Here is a 13,508-nt window from a genome sequence, read left to right as displayed (position 1 = left end):
TTAGGCAAAACTTTGAAATTGTTCCCTTTTGTTCAACATAGAATTACTGTGACAGCAACGTAGCACCTGCTCCTTTAAATCGCCCTGTCTTTCCAGCATCTTAGGGTGTTTAGCATTTTTAGGGTCCCCACTTTTCTGTAGGCTGTGGTTAAGGAATATACATTTCCCCCCCCAGGGCATGTGACAAGGGGATTGATCCTGCGGGTCTGTCTGCTTCCCCAGGGGATTGTGCCCAAAGATGAGTGGAGCCGAGGAGAAGCCTTGTGAGACTTTTTGGAGGACGGACTTTTGAAGTTTTGGGCCAGTTCCCAAGAGAAGGGCAAACCCCTGGCATCGTGAAGGGATGAGTCCAAGAAGTCTTCCTGCCTTTACGCCCTGATAACAGCAGAGGAGAATACCTGTGGATTTACTGCTGCTTTGAAGAGCGTTTTGTGAGAGCCTATAGGAGTTATCTACTTTGAAGTTTTTTTTTTGAATGGAAGGGTTTTGTTATCTTGCCCTTGTTTGAGGATTTCCCTTCACTTCAAGGGAAAGGTATCTTTGAGTTGAACCCTAGTTCAGTTAGGAGAAGAACTACTTGGGGATGTACCACGGAGAAAGAGAATCTTACTTTCTTGAATATGATCTTCCTAATACTATTTTGTTCTTTTTTTTGTTTGCCATATTAGCCTGGATCTTATTCTTCAAACTTGAAGCGCATTTTTTTATTTGAACTGCATCCTCTGGTTCCGGCTGCCTCCTAAGTGGAAGGCTTCCTGCCTGTGCGTACCACTGACCAGTAGAGAGGAAGAGTGGGGAGCGTGCGGCTTTTGAGGACTGTATCTATGACTGCAGCGGGGGCCCAGGAGGTAGAACCTCCCCCATCCGCTGAACCCTAGCGTCCCCAGGGCCTCCTGTGAAGTGTACGCGAGAGGAAGAGAGGTCTGGGATATGGAAGAGCTGCCTGGGGAACTTTGTGCCCCTTCTAAATTTGGTGCACCCCATAAAGGAGGGGGTTACAACACTATTAATAATTATTTTTTTCTCTTTTGCAGAGCTTTAAACTGAAACCAACCATAAGTCAGATGAGCATTGTCTGTGCGTGTCCCCTTTTACTGTACTCTGATTGTATCTGTTCTCCAAAGTAGTATTTTAAGAAATTGATTCTTTGTGCTTTTTTTCTTTAAGGCTCTTCTGGAACAGAGAGTCCCTTTGAGCTAAGTATGCTTGCCTTTCCTTTCCCTCTTTCTCTCAGTCTTTACTTTATTATTGAGCTCAATAAAATACACCTAGCCTGGCCAGACCTATTGTGTGATTTTTTCAGATGTGAGTGTGCCACACTCATCTACAGGCCTGCGCTTGCCAAAGCTCTGATGTGATGTCTCTATGGCAGTGGACATCTCTCGGGTGATGAATCCGGATGCAGCTGACGTCCTCGGGGCGTCAGGTCTGGATGTGCCGGGCATTGCTCCTCTCTTGGGCAGCTTCCTCACCTCCAGGGGTACCTACTGCCTGACTGCACATAATCAATAATAAAGTCTACTTCACTGGCACCAAGAATCTTCCACCATCTAAATGTCTTGCTAGTGAGGTGTCCGAAGGCTCGGTGAACTGATCAGCTAGCTATAAAAAATAAATGATAAGCAAGAATTCCCTGTCTTAAACCAAGAGGGGAACAGCATTCACTCTCTCACAAATGTTTCCCCATTCCCCTCTGATAAGAACAGGCCACATTAAACTGGATTCCTGTTCAGTTCTTACAATTAACTATCATTCCTCTTATCCTGGCACTGAGCACAGGAGTCACTCAAAATTGAACACTTTTTTTTTCCTCTTTTTCTTCTTTCAATCATCCCCGTCTCACAGTATCACAAGTGTTACTGTTTCCTGTAACTGTCCCCGCTTCGGTGCAGGCTGGCTCCACCACGATGCTTTCTGTGGAGTCTGGCAGAACCGGTGAACACTGTGCTTCTGCCTTCTCCCCACACCTCCTGTCTGTCTGTCTGCCCAAGTCTCCATGTGAAATCTTTTCCTTCCTAGAGAGCAGATTCTTGCTCTCATGACATCACCATGGAGCAATGCCAGTTTTAAAAATTGTTACGTATCTTATTCCTGCGCCTCTAAACCTGTTCCATACCATAGCGCAGGGGCTGCCACCCCCATTTAATTTCTTCAAAGTGGCTGCTCTGTCCCAAAAAAAAGTCCCCAGGGGCTGATCACCTTACTTCTTTAATGTCTCTATGCTTACATTTCACTGGCAAAAGCCACCAGGTTAGCCCTCATGATTTGGGGGGTTTGCTGCATTGAGCCTCTAGAAAATCTGGACTAGATTCCTGCAAAACCTGGCGTCCTTGTATAGAGGCATTCTCGGGCCACATTAAAGTGCCCAACCACTCTAGCACAGGTGAAGGGGGCAAGTATAGCTGCGGCTGAGGGGAAGAGCAATAGCGGCAGCACGCGTCCTGCTCCCCCTTGTCCTCTGAGGCCTTGGAGGGACCATGGGAATCGGAGGAAGGCCTCACCGCGGCAGCTCCTTTTTTTTGCCGTGGGAGCAAAGATAATGCTCTCGTGACTGCTTGAAGCTGATCCTTGGCCGCACTCGAGCCACGGGAGGAGGGGGCAGCCATTCAAACCCCTCCTGGCCTCTGGGTCCAGGTCTGCTACACCACCTGCTTGACCCGCATCCCTTTCCGAACCCTCCTGATAGATCGGCACTGGGGTTACTCAGCTGCCGGACCCTCTCACATTTTATGTGTCCCATCAGGAGGGGGTTACATTGTTGTTTGTGTGTCTATGTGACATTCATGATAATACAGCAACAAAAATGCCTCACACAGAATGGCATTTCTCCTCCCTCAAAATCTCCTCTCACATGGGGGCCGGCTGGGCTGCTAACATCAGGTCCCAGTCCTGTAGGAGCTCCTGCTGCAGCCCAGGTTCCTACTCAAGGAGGGAGATCACAGCTGTTGCCTGCCTGGTGGGAAAAAAAAAATGGTGAGGCAGGGGAGGGGAATGAGCAAAGAGCCAGAGAGAGAATGTGGAGGAGATAAAGGGAGGAGGTGAGGAAAGAAGAATAAAGGCAAAAAATGTAAACAAATAAATCAAAACATGAAAAAAATAAAAGATGAGCAGACTAATAAAAATACAAAAATAGAGAGAAAAATAGTGAAAACAGTAAAAAAAACAAAACAAAACAAAAAAACACAAGATGGGCAGGGCGAGGTGGAATTTTTCTCAGCCCCTAAAATATTTAGTCTGGCACCTACGTTTTTTGAAAAATGTTCCAGCTCTTACCATTGTGATGTGTGGCCTGTGTGTCTGGATGTGGTGCACCTCACTCTGGATCTGGGTTTGTCAGGGTGTGGTGTGTTTTTCTCTGTCTAGTGTATGGTTATCTGTGTGTGTGGTCGTTGTCCCTGTGTTTGGCTGTGCTCTGTCTGCCTGTGTTTGTCTGGGTGTGGTGTGTCTATGGTGTGTTTGTGTTCGTCTGTGGTGTGTTTGTGTGTCTGTCATCTGTTTAGGAGTGGTGTGACTGTGTTTTTCTGTCTAGGTTTGGTATGTTTGTCTCGATGCCTGTCTGGGTGTTGTGTTTCTTTCTGTCGGTGGGGGTATCTTTTTCTCTTTGTATCTGTCTGGATACAGGATAACTGTGCTGTCTCTTTGTGCCTGGATATCTGTGTCTGTCTGGGTGTCTGTTTCACACTCTGTCTGAGTGTGGGGTGTCTGCCTCTCTGTGCCTGTGTGAAGCAAAACAAAACAGAGGCTTTGAGCCACTGGTTGGCAGTGTGGTTGCCTGGTAGATACCCTTCAGACATATATACTGTATATGTTTGCGTGTGTGCATGTAGGTGTATATATTTATGCGAGAAGTAACCCATCTTGGGGAGGCCCAACCAATTGTATGAACAGAAGGGGGGGGGGGGGGGCATGGCTCAGAAAGTTTATCCCTGCTCCTTGTGATGCACATTTTGGGAAGGGGTCAATATTATTACTAAAAGCTATTTATTAAACAAAGAACACGCTGGGAAAGTGCACAAAGGTGTGTTGGAATGCTAAAGGGGATGTGTAGACATTCTTCAGCCACTCCCTGCAGGCTGCCAGTGCACACTTGTGCACTCGATATGGGCATATGGAAGTGTGGACAGACAGATAAACATGGCAATGCTCACAGATGTGTTTACTTCACCTTGTTTTAAGGTGATTTTGTAGAAACACTAATGACACAAACATGGATTACCAGGGAAATGACCAGTGTTTTCTCGTTGGTGGGCATCTCTTAGGACATTAAGACCTTCCCCATTGTTCTCTGGACATTCTAGCAAGTTTACAAGTAACTATATTATAACTGGTGGATATGTTAGAGGGAGCTGAAATAATGTCAGTCAGGGAAAAGGGGGGATTGGAACTCATAGTTTTTCTCTAATTCCAGACTCTAACAAATAAACAGCTCAGGACAGTCCCAGACAGATAGTACAAAGTCTGCATTTCACAAAAATATAGTGTTGCACTGGATGCTAATTGGCAATGTAGTTGGCAGTCTCAGCAGGACATGGCCTGGATTGAACAGGCAAGGGTATGGAAACTCATCTCTGTAGGCAGCCTTATTAAAACAAGTTGAGGCACATTAGTGGGGCAGTAGACAGAAGACTTGCACTGCCACCAGCCATGTTAGTTAGTTAGATTCATTTATTCAATTTAATATATCTCTTTCAGTGCACTAATGTTTAAAGGCTTTGTAGAAAAAATGGCAACTTTTATTTCTAATGGCAGCAATCTTCCACCTTTCATGAGTAAGTATTAATTAAAAAATATACATACACACACACATATGTATATAATATAGTATTTCTACCATCATTAACCTGTGCATGACTGAAAACAATTGTGAAACGCTAAGGATTTGATTGGTTGCGTCTTTTTCTTAAAATGTGTCATCAAAGGTTTGAAGTGGAATGAGGATCAGTCAGTCCCAAGGAAACTGCAGTTTATTTCTCCACTGGTAAAGCATATTGGACTGCCCTAGCTTAAGCTCTAGGGATGGCCTTATGACAGATCAGATGACCGTCTCTCACATCCTTGGATGTCTGTCCTGTTTCAAGTCTCTCTTTTTTTTTTGTTCCTCTTAATTCCCCTGCTATGGTTCTTTCCATGTGTCCTATGCTGCAGATTGAGTTACACAACCTTTACAATGCACAGTCATCTATTATTCAGACTCTTACCGTATATACTAGCATATAGGCTCTGTTTGATTAGTAACAGTCAAGAGAGTCATGCTTAGGTCACCTGACCAAGAAAACAGTATAAAAGGAGGGTCCATGACATGGAACCATAAATCTGTGAAGGCAGAATGTACTCCATTTATCATCATATCATTGCCATTAACTGACAGAAAATAGCAGAGATAGGTTTAATATGGTAACTATAATTATTATATAATTATTTGGAAAACGTAATTTATTGTAGTTTTGTTTGAATAAAATGATTTATGGTTAAAAAAATGTCACTGTCACATGATTTCAAGCCAGAGCAGCAGGTAGAATCCTGGGGCCCCCTAGGATTGCATGATTTATAACCTAGGAGCTTGAGATAATGCCTAACATTTCTGAGGTATTCCAACTCAAAATAAATTTTCAGATAGAGTCGGTGTTATCATTGAGTGGACAGTGAACTTCCAGACACACAGTCGGTGTTATTAATGAACAATGCGGGACTCTAACTTATCACTGCTATTAAGAATATTCATGATATGTTTTTAAAGCACATTGCAATTCACAAAAAAAATTCAAGAAAAAGTAAAAAGGTCGGAGGTGGAATGTTCATGATTAAAACCGACATAAAGCATTACAAATAAGTAATGCATTGAAGTTCTATGAAACAATCCACTTCCATCTTTAAAAATTTTTTGTAATGAATGTACTGCTTAAAGAAAACAGTTTGATTTAACAGAAGAGGGGTTTTTTTCCCCTTATAACGTTTTGAAAGATATCCTTGAAAATCGCATATGGGACACTTTCTGTTTGAGTTGGAATTCATTGGTTTATGTAATAAGTGACCCTTATAAATATTGGGTGCATAGTATTTTGGTTTGTAACATTTCTGAGGTGGCATTCAATTTTCCAAAGGGCAAGAGTTAGGAGAGGGTCTGGGAGGGAGGGGAACACAGTTTCACAAAAAGCCGAGGAAAGAACTCCATATCAGAAGTTTGAAGCAATTTCAACTAAAGGAATGCGCCTCCAACAGTCCGTTGTCATTCCTTCAGGGTATCAGTTTGTGGTGGGTTTACCATCAGATTTGGTACTGAGTCTTCGTGCGTGTCGGTTGTCCTCCAGATGTCTAGGTAGGCAGTAGGTACTGATTTTTTCAGAAAGTTAATTTACAGTCTGAGATCCAAAGAGGCCTCTCTGCACCGACCGACAGGACACTTACACAAGAAGGGTTGTGTAATGTCTGAAGGGTGTGGTCCCAGGTTTTAGAGGCAATAACTTCAAAGATACCAGTTCATACCCAAGACCAAATTGTTAGTGACTGAAAAGCCACTAGTACCTGCTCATCTTTTTAAATATATTGATGGCCGTAGTACAGCTATGGCAAGATCAGAAAAGAAAATCTCAATTAGAAACAGTGGTGAAATGAAAATCTCTAGAGCCCACAAAGATTTATGGCAATGAGCAGAAAGCTAAAACTATCCTCAAAAGCAGGGCTTCCCAAACCTGTGCTGGGAACCTCACCACACAGGAAAATGTGGGAGGGAGGTTCTGGAAGCCAAATTTAGGCTCTTAGGTAGAAAGCTGAAATCCAGAACCTCCAGGGTGGCATTCTCTGAAATACTCCCTGTTCCTTAACTAGGGTGGAACCAGACTGCTGGCGCTAACCTTTAAAAAGGAGATAGAGCAGCTTTTAAACTAGAACAAAGGGGAAAGCCTACAGTCACTCAGCAGCGCATGGTTCGGAGAGAGGTATCTTCAAAGGATATTAATGATGCATTAGAATTAGGGCATCATGACAGTGAGGTTCCAATATTAAGAAAAGTAGTGCAAGTGCCTGTAACTAAAAACTCACCTGAGCTAAAAAATTCTAACTTATCCCTATCAATTAAAAAGCAGAATGAAATTACAAACAAAAAACAAACTTTGAAATGTTGTATGCTAATGCCAGAAGTCTAAGTAAGATGGGAGAATTAGAACGTATAGCAGTGAATGATGAAAACACCACTAAAATCACCTCTTATTATGTAATATTTCAATAATCATTCTGCGATAAATATAAGAATATTATGCCCCCCAATAAGGGTTGACCATATCTCTTTATCCTTTTATGATGATTAGTTACTAAGAAAAAAATAATTATAAGGAGGGAAGGAAAGTTTCATATCATATTCTTTACCCCAGCCACTGGGTGATATCGATGTTTATAATCATTATGTTATGCTCAGGCTTGTGAACCCTTGGGCCGACAGGAGGAGGGAATACCTTAGGAGGAAGATCTGAAGGTTCTCCCATCGGGTGGTGAGGCAGGAGCAGAAGAGGTGACCAGCTGACCCTCGGCACTGAAGACAGAGGTGACTGTGGAGGTAGATGAGGAGTCGAGACGTTTGAAGAGAGGAAGTGTGTCTTCGCCACTGGAAGCCCGCGGTCTCCCCAGGAGGAGCCTGTAGGGACCCGGACCGCTGGGACTTAGGTAGACCTTTGAGACAACGGTCAAGAAGAGTCCGAGGTCAAGTGCCAGAGGGTCATCGCTCACCAGTCCGAGGTCACACACCGAGGGATCACCACTTGCCAGTCCGAAGTCACACACCAGAGAATCACCGCATGCCAATTCAAAGTCAATACCAGGAATCACCACTAGCCAATCCAAAGTCAATACCAGGAATCACCGCATGCCAATTCAAAGTCAATACCAGGAATCACCGCTAGCCAATCCAAAGTCAATACCAGGAATCACCACTAGCCGATCCGGTCAGGAACCAGGAACACCAGACAAAACAGGAACAAGGATCCAAAGCACAAGAACTCACCGAAGCAAGCAGACCTGACTAACTAAGGAAGTTGCCAAGTCAAGGAATGAGCAGAGGAAGCTGCCCTTTATACTTCCCCTGCTCTGGCTGATAGAGAACAGTTGAAGCTAGTTAAAGGGATCAGGTCTTTTTAAATCTGCCAAGGAGGCGCGGCCTCGCGCCTAAAGATGGTGGCAGCCATCTTGGATTTCCTCCGTGGAGGAAATCGCTGCTGGACGCCGTGAGGGGGGAGCAGGGACAGCTTCCCCTGCAGCGAGCAGCACAGGGACCTGTGCCGGAGCGACGGGCGTCGAGTCAGGACCTTCCCCCGGGACTCCCGCAGCGGTTCGCCGTCGCAGGCAAGGTAGGGGACCAAGGTCATGGCCTACCACGGCCGGGGAACACAACAGTACCCCCCTCTTTAGGGCGTCTCCCCGGAGGCCTGGGTTTAGCTGGATGGTCCCTGTGGAACTGCTCCAGTAGATCCCGGTCCAGGATGTTAGCCAATGGCTCCCAGGAGTTTTCTTCGGGACCGAAGCCCTCCCACGCTAACAGGTACTCCCACTTCTTCCGGTGTTTCCTACCATCTAAGACCTCTCAGACCTGATAGGTGAGGTCATCTTTGGAGGCGACAGGTTGGGGAGTCGGAGGCGTGCTGGAAGGCCATGATAAAACTAGAGGCTTCAGGAGGGACACATGGAACGTGTTGTGTATCTTAAGGGAAGGCGGAAGGCGAAGTTGATACGAGACAGCACCCGCCTGCCGGATGATGGGAAACGGCCCGATGAAACGTGGGGCTAGTCCACTGATGGTAGCTTCAGGCGGATGAACTGTGTGCTCAACCAAACCTTTTGGCCCGGCCTGAGAGGCGGGTTTGGTCTTCTTCGTTGGTCAGCATACCTCTTAGCCGCCTGACTGGCCTTGATCAGGGCGCGCTGTGTGGATATCCACAGGCAGTGTAGCTCGTCTGCAGAGAGTTGGGCTACCGGGGACATCACAGAAATGGGGACAGGCAATGGCGGACATGGCTGTTTCCCATATACTATCTGAAACAGGGAGGATCCAGTAGCCACGGAGCAATGAGAATTAAGAGCAAATTCGGCCCAGGGTAGCAGGCTAGTCCAGTCATCTTGTTTCTCATTGACATAAATGCGGAGGAACTGTTTCAGAGTCTGGTTGGTTCTCTCCGCGAGCCCATTGGTCTGTGGGTGGTAAGCAGACGTGTAGTCTAAGGTGATGTCGAACTTCTGGCAGAGGGTCCTCCAAAACTTGGCAGTAAATTAAGGCCCTCTATCCGACAGGATGCTTTTAGGTAGGCCATGTAGTCTGAAGATGTGCTTGACGAACAGCTGGGCCAGCTGTGGAGCAGACGGCAATCCTGGCAATGGCACAAAGTGCGCCATTTTACTAAAGCTGTCCATGACCACCCATATCACCGTGTTGCCACCGGATAGTGGCAGATCAACCACAAAATCGGTTGCCACATGGGTCCACGGTTCTGAAGGCGCAGGTAAGGGCTGAAGAAAGCCTGGAGTTGAACCGGGGATCCTTTTGTGGCGGGCACATGCCTGGCAGGACCCAACGTACGCCCGAACATCTTTGTTAATTTTTGGCCACCAGTAGTACCGGCGCAGGGTCTGCAACGTCCGGGATTGTCCTGGGTGCCCAGAAGAGCGTGAATCATGAGCCCATGACATGGCTTACTTCCGCAAATGTGGAGGAACTAGAGTTTTCCCGGGTGGGATAGTCGTAGTGGAGGATAGCAGGATGCGTGACTGCTCAATGATGAACTGCAGTTCATCGGAATCTTCCGTGGACTCAAACACCCGTGATAGGTCATCAGCCTTGACATTCTTCCCGGCCGGTCTGTACCAGAGGAAAAAATTGAAGTGGGTGAAGAATAGGGCTCAACGGGCTTGTCGTGGGTTGAGTCGTTGTGCCCGATGCAGGTACTCTAAGTTTTTATGGTCGGTGTAGACTGTGAACTGGTGTTGTGCCCCCTCTAGCCATGGGCGCCACTCTTCTAAGGCTACCTTGATAGCTAAGAGCTCCTTGTCGCCTATGGCATAGTTCCGCTCTGCTGGCGAGAACTGGCAGGAGAGGAAGGCACACGGGCGTAGCTTAAGGGCTTTGGGGGCCTGGCTCAGAATGGCCCCTACTCCTTCTGAGGATGCATCTACTTCGATAAAAAACGGCTGCTGCGGATCCGGATGCCGAAGGCACGGTTGTTGCATGAAGGCCTCCTTGAGGTGACAAAAGGTGGCCTCTGCTTGCAGAGGCCAATTTTTGGAGTCCATGCCTTTCCGGGTCAGGGCTGTCATCGGGGCAATGATGGTCGCATAATGGGGAATAAAAGACCGGTAATAGTTTGCGAAGCCCAGGAACCTTTGGAGTGCCTTTAGTCCAGATGGCTGTGGCCATTCCCGAATGGCTTTTAGCTTCTGAGGGTCCATACAGAATCCTTGACTGGAGACTATATACCCCAGGAAGAGAAGAGACTCCTGTTCGAAAAGGCACTTTTCAAGCTTCGCATACAATTTATGTTTCCTGAGGCGTTGTAAAACTTGGACGACGTGCTGGCGGTGGGCAGCCAGAGTGTCGGAGAAAATCAGAATGTCGTCTAAGTATACGACCACGCACTGGTACAAGAGATTGCGGAGTATCTCATTCATGGTATTCTGGAATACTGCGGGAGCATTACAGAGCCCGAACAGCATCACCAAATACTCATAGTGGCCGTCTCGGGTATTGAAGGCCGTCTTCCAATCATCACCCTCCTTGATTCGGATGAGGTTGTAAGCCCGTCGAAGGTCCAACTTGGAAAAGATCCTCGCACTTGTAGCAGGTCAAAGAGCTCAGAGATGAGGGGCAAGGGATAATGGTCCTTGACCGTTATAGCATTCAAACCCCGATAGTCAATACAAGGGCGAAGGCTTCCGTCCTTCTTTGCGACAAAGAAGAATCCTGCCCCTGCAGGAGACTTAGATTTCCAAATAAAACCTCTCTCCAGGTTTTCCTCGATGTATTCTTTCATGGCCTGCGTCTCGGCCGGCGATAGGGCAGAGGTGCACCCTCGAGGAAGTTCCGTACCTGGGAGGAGATTGATAGCACAATCGAAGGATCAATGAGGTGGAAGTATCTCGGCCCGTTGTTTCGAGAAAACATCCAAGGCGTAGGGGGCCGGCAGGCGTGGAAGGCTGGTGGAGGCGATGGAGCAGGAAGCTGGAGTCACAGATTGGAGGCAATTGCTGTGGCAATTCGGCCCCCAGCGAGACATCTGTAAGGTCTTCCAGTCGAACTGAGGCTCGTGCTCCTGGAGCCAGGGAAGGCCTAGGACGACCGGATGAATGGAATACTCCAAAATGTAGAATGGCTTCTGCTCTTGATGGAGGACCCCAGCCCTCAGCTAGACGGGAATCGTGGTGTGTGTCACCTGTTCTGGAAGGGGCTTCCCTTGGATCGAGGAGATGATCATGGGAACAGGGAGACAAACTTGTGGAATCTTTAAGTGTTCCACCAGGCTTTTCATTATAAAATTGCCGCTGGAGCCAGAGTCCACTAGAGCTAGCGTGTGGAACTCCCCATCCACCGAGGTTAATGCCGCTGGCAGCGTTAGTGGAGGTGCGGGTGAAGTACGGCCCAGGAAGAGACCTCTTTCAGGTCCTAGGCCCGGAAGTTTTCCGGTCGTGCTGGGCAGGCGGCTATTCGATGGCCTGCTGCACCGCAATAAAAGCAAAGTCCTTCCTTCGTGCACCGCCGACGCTCTTGAGGCGAGACTCTCCCACGACCCAACTCCATGGGCTTCTCGGCGGGTGCTCGCTGCCTTTACTACCGGAAGGCGAAACCTCATCTGACGGGCCACTCGATTGGCCAATTCTATCATGCCATTGAGGTCATCTGGGAGTTCCTTCGCCGCTAGCTCATTCTGAAGGCGCGAGGCTAGCCCTTCCAAGAAGATCCCGTGGAGGCAATCTTCTCTCCAATTCAGCTCTGCGGCCAGGGTGCGGAATTCCGTTGCGTATTTGGCCACTGTCCGAGTACCCTGTCACAATCAGAGCAATTCTGAGACCAGAGTAGGTTTGCGGACGGGCTAATCAAAAATCTGCTGGAAAGCGGACAGAAACTGACTCATGTTTTCGAAGATAGGGTCCTTTCTCTCCCACAGATGAGAGGCCCAGATCAGAGGCTTTCCGTCGAGCAGGGACATAATGTAGCTGGTTTTGACCAGGTCGCTGGGAAACTGCGCAGGCAGCAAGGAAAAGCGGACCTGGCACTGGCTAAGGAATCCTCGACACAACTTTGCATCTCTGGCGTATCAAGAGGGTGCAGGGAGTTGTGTGGGAGTTACTTGCCCCAGATCGCCCACGGAGGCCTGGATGGCGCCTGGCTGAGTAGGGCAGCGTCCTTGAGCCCTGGGCAGGGATGGCAGCATAGGAATCATGGGCCCTAATGCCGCGAGGCGTTGGGTCAGGCCCTGTACCGCAGAGACCAGGGCATCGAGGGTCCGTTGCTGATCCTTCAGGCGCTGGGCCATTCCGGGAATGGCCTGGCAGGCAGATACCTCCACTGGGTCCATGGACTTGGCAATCTGTTATGCTCAGGCTTGTGAACCCTTGGGCCGATGGGAGGATGGAATAACTTAGGAGGAAGATCCAAAGGTTCTCCCGTCGGGTGACGAGGCAGGAGCAGAAGAGGTGACCAGCTGACCCTCGGCACTGAAGACAGAGGCGACTGTGGTGGCAGACGAGGAGTCAAGACATATGAAGAGAGGAAGTGTGTCTTCGCCACTGGAAGCCCGCGGTCCCCCTAGGAGGAGCCCGTAGGGACCCGGACCGCTGGGACTTAGGTGGACCTTTGAAAAGTCGAGAGTTCGGTGCAAGGGCTGACTGGAGCTTCACCCCTGGGAGCCCGCAGTCCCTCTGGGAGGAGCCCCTAGGGATCCAGGCCGCTGGGACTTAGGCGGGCCCTTGGAGACAACGGTCAAGAAGAGTCCGAGGTCAAGTGCCAGAGAGTCGTCGCTCACCAGTCCGAGGTCACACACCGAGGGATAACCACTTGCCAGTCCGAAGTCACACACCAGAGAATCACTGCTTGCCAATCCGGTCAATACCAGGAATCACCGCTAGCCGATCTGAAGTCAGGAACCAGGAACACCAGACGAAACAGGAACAAGGATCCAAAGCACAAGAACTCACCGAAGCAAGCAGACCTGATTAAACAAGGAAGTTGCCAAGGCAAGGAATGAGCAGAGGAAGCCGCCCTTTATACTTTCCCTGCTCTGGCTGATAGAGAACAGCTGAAGCTAGTTAAAGGGATCAGGTCCCTTTAAATCTGCCAAGGAGGCACGGCCTCGCACCTAAATATGGTGGTGGCCATCTTGGATTTCCTCCGCGGAGGAAATCACTGCTGGACGCCGCGAGGGGGGAGCAGGGACGGCTTCCCCTGCAGCGAGCAGCACAGGGACCCGTGCCGGAGTGACGGGCCTCGAGTCAGGACCTTCCCCCGGGACTCCCGCGGCGGTTTGCCGTCATGGGCA

Source organism: Rhinatrema bivittatum, chromosome 6, assembly GCF_901001135.1.
Source record: "Rhinatrema bivittatum chromosome 6, aRhiBiv1.1, whole genome shotgun sequence".
Lineage (NCBI taxonomy): Eukaryota > Metazoa > Chordata > Amphibia > Gymnophiona > Rhinatrematidae > Rhinatrema > Rhinatrema bivittatum.
This window is presented reverse-complemented; position numbering follows the sequence as displayed.